We start from the raw sequence: 4,231 nt of genomic DNA on the forward strand, positions 1-4,231 counted from the left end.
GCGGTCCCCCGTCAAGGGGGGCCAACCATCCATGCCGGTGTCCTCTGTCCAACCAGAGGCACCGGACAACCTGCTGGAAGCGCTTCGCAGCGCTTCCATTGAAGAAGAGCACCACACTATTATGAGTGCGGTAGTCGAGAAGGTTTAGTCCACCAAAAATGGACTGACCGAAGCTTGTGCCAGCCTACTAACATGGTTTGAGGTAAGCAATCAAAATATAAGAAAATATTACCGCATAGACAGTAGCCCCTGATGCTCTGTTCGGTGTTCGCGAAGAAAAGCCGAATAGAGGATCAAATGATAACCCAGGAGTCTAATTAGAGTATGTCTATGTGTATGTGTAGGCTTCCCTGCTGGCCGCTGCCGTACATACTGCGGAGTTCTCTGCGCTGAAGCAGGACTTGAAGTGGTCCGAGGACGAGCTTAGCCTGACCAAGAGGCAGCTCGAAGAGAGCAAAGGTAAGAAATACCACTATCTATATAGTTAAAAGAGAAGTTCGGGTATAAAGTAATAGGATCATCATGGATTTGTCAGGGGCGACAACCAAGGTGGCGACCCTGAGGAAGGCATTGTCCGCGACCGAAGACAAAGCGGCCAAAGAACGCATTGAACGGGAGAAACAAGAAGCCCGAGTGGGCGAGGTGCAGCAAGAGCTCGAGGCTCTCGCCAAAAAGCACGAGTCCTTTGAGCTTGACTCCAAGACACGAGAGTCCGAGCTCGCGCAGGCGCTTGAAAGCGTCCGGAGCACCAAGGCCGAAGCCCACAAGGCCCTCCAGGAGATTGATGCGGCGAAGAAGATAGCAGCGGGTAAGGCATTCAATATGCAAAGCAAGCATTTGAAGGAGAATTTCCTTTTTCTTACCCAAGTTCGGAGCTCTCCAGGAGAGTTTGCAGATCTTCCCCGCAGTGTGCTGGATGCTACGGAATTTTACCGGGCTGAGGAGGGGAGCTCAACGGAGAAGTTATTCTGGTCTCAGTATACTGGGACCAAACACCCCGTGTCCTTGAGCGACCAGCTAAAGTAGTTGGTCGAACTTCACAAGGCGGCCGAACAGGCCATGAGGGGCCTTATAGTCCGGATGTGGCCTGGCGAGCCCCTGTCCGGCAGCTACTTCGGTCTGGTGAGACGGCTGGTGGAAGCCTGCCCACGGCTTGAGGTCATCAAGCGGTCCGTCTGCATCGAAGGTGCACGCAAGGCTTTTGCCCGGGCGAAGGTGCACTGGGCGAAGCTGGACGCCGTGAAGCTTGTGAAGGAGGGGCCGCCGGAGGGCAAGGAGCATCTCCGCCCCAAGAATTATTATGAGGGTCTCCTGGAGGGTTCCCGCCTAGTGGCAGATGAGTGTGACAAGGATGTAATTTTTGAATGAACATGCTCATGTGATCCTGTAATATGAAACGCGTTCATTTGCGCCATGCGACGCTTTCTTAATTTAAAATATTACCTTCTGTGCGGCCGTTTATTAAATCTGAGAGTTGGCCAGTCGTCGGCTTCTGCCCCCATGTAACTAGTACTGCGGTGTTCGGGATAAACCTGAACAATCTTTACCCCAATTTTGGGTCCGCCAAGGGAGGTGTTCCGCACAATGAACCACGCAATCAGACTATAATGCTTTATCACTCTCACATAGCCATAGAAGTCTATGATTTTAAATTTTGGCGAAGCCCCTGGTATTCGGAGGGCCGAATTTGGGGCGCTATACATGCCTAAGCCGGACAAGGCCGACTCCTCGCCCGAAGCGGAAAAAGTCTTTAAGGACTTGAGACCTCTCGAACAGCGACCAGTATCTCGCCTTATCATGACAGTCAGTTTTTGGCTTTCTCTACTGAGGTGCTCGTCCGGAAGAACCGGGACACAATCACAGTAGTTCTCCCACCGCTACCTTAGCCGATATAGCGGAACGTAAGGTACCAAAGCATGGGAGCCGGGCAATCCAACATTTGACCAAAGACATGATTCGGAGCTGATGCATATAATGCTATAAGTTCGGGGTGCCGCACTGTCGAAAGTGTTCAGACTTCTTGCGCCGTATTACGGGGTAATCGAAATCCCCTGGCGTACTGACCGCGCCCGAACGTGTAGGTGCAGAATGTCGTAAATGGACATATAAGAGAAAGAGAAAAACTTAAATAATGCAATGACAGATTAATAATATGCATTGTTATTTGAATAATACGTTGAAACATACTGGTACAAGTAGTGCAATAAGCATAAAGTAGGACAATTCGAAATGTCCTATCCCAAGGGAAGCTATGCATAAATAGTGAAAAGCGGGTATATCAAGTATTATTAGAAACCACCTGGCGGTTCCCGTGTTCATCTTAGCTTCTTGCCGCCTTGGTTGTTGCTTCCTAAGTGTGTTTGGCAATCGGACTGCCGAAAAGGGCTTCCGAAGAGTTATGCCCTGAAAGAGAAAAGGAATGTAAAAGGTATACAGCCCCTGGCGTGGTTAAGCCACAATGCAGGGCGTGTCCCGATTGTGCCCCCGCTTATGTCCATGGTATTTTCAATGCGTAGTTATGTACGCGCGGCATGAATTTCGTCGCTACACTGGGACTGGGACGGGGGCCGGATTGCTGGGTGAGCATTGATCGTGGAAGGCAGTCCTGTTGCAGATTGTTCCGGACTCACTTGAAGGTGTCCGAGGACTGTAACGCCGAATTCGTGGTCTGCCTAAACAGGCTGCTTTGTGCCTCTGCTGCTAGATCCGTAGTGTGCTCTTCTCTACGGAGCGAGCGTTCTATGTTCCCATTTACTGTTATGACCCCGCGGGGTCCTGGCATCTTGATCTTGAGGTATGCGTAATGCGACACTGTGTTGAATTTTGCAAATGTTGTCCGTCCGAGCAGTGCATGATAACCACTGCGAAATGGGACGATGTCGAAGATTAACTCTTCGCTTCGGAAGTTATCCGGTGATCCGAAGACCATTTCCACTGTGATTGAGCCTGTGCAATGGGCCTCTACGTCTGGGATGACGCCTTTAAAGGTGGTTTTGCTGGGTTTGATCCTCGAGGGATCGAAACCCATTTTTCTCACTATATCCTAATAAAGCAGGTTCAGGCTGCTGCCGCCGTCCATAAGGACTCGAGTGAGGTGAAATCCGTCAATGATGGGGTCTAGGACCAGTGCGGCGGATCCGCCATGATCGATGCTAGTGGGGTGGTCCCTGCAATCGAAGGTGATCGGACAAGCGGACCATGGGTTGAACTTCAGGGCGACGGGCTCCGTCGCGTAGACGTCCCTTAGTGCACGCTTCCGCTCCCTCTTGGGAATGTGGGTTGCGTATATCATGTTCACTGTCTTTACTTGTGGGGGAAACCCCTTCTGTCCTCTTGGGTTCGGCGGCCGGGGCTCCTCCTCGTCATCGCTATGCAGCCCCTTGTCCTTGTTTTCGGCATTTAACTTGCCGGCTGCTTGAACACCCATCATTCTCTATTGGTGTGATTGGCTGGCTTTTCGGGGGTGCCGTGGATTTGACACGAGCGATCCAGTATGCGATCCAGACTGGACGGAGTCGGAGTATTTCTTTTAAATGGCTTTTTTCGCTGACCGGATCTCGAGCCTCTGAATCCGGCATTGACTGTCGTATCTTTGGTGTTATCGCCGTTATTGCGGCGCTTTGGTCTGTTATGACTTTGCCTACCGTTAACATCTTTGGTATCTGAGGTATCCGGATTCCTTGATGTGTTGTTGCTGCGATCCAGCCACCTGTCCTCTCCCGCGCAAAAGCGGGTCATGAGTGTTGTGAGGGCTGCCATAGATTTCGGCTTCTCCTGGCCGAGGTGGCGGGCGAGCCATTCGTCGCGGATGTTATGCTTGAATGCCGCTAGGGCCTCTGCACCCGGATAGTCTACAATTTAGTTTTTCTTTGTCAGGAACCGAGTCTAGAATTGTCTGGCTGATTCCCCTGGCTGCTGGGTTATGTGGCTCAAGACATCAGCATCCGGTGGCCGCACATAAGTGCCCTGGAAGTTGTCAAGAAATGCGTTTTCCAGATCTTCCCAACTGCCGATGGAATCTGCTGGCAAGCTATTCAACCAATGCTGAGCTGGTCATTTGAGTTTTAGTGGGAGGTACTTGATGGCATGTAGATCATCACCGCGATCCATGTGGATGTGAAGTAGGAAATCCTCGATCCATACCGCGGGATCTGTTGTGCTGTCGTATGATTCAATATTTACGGGTTTGAAACCCTCTGGGAATTCATTATTCATAACTTCATTAGTGAAG

Source organism: Triticum aestivum, chromosome 5A (genome assembly GCF_018294505.1).
Source record: "Triticum aestivum cultivar Chinese Spring chromosome 5A, IWGSC CS RefSeq v2.1, whole genome shotgun sequence".
Taxonomy (NCBI): Eukaryota; Viridiplantae; Streptophyta; class Magnoliopsida; order Poales; family Poaceae; genus Triticum; species Triticum aestivum.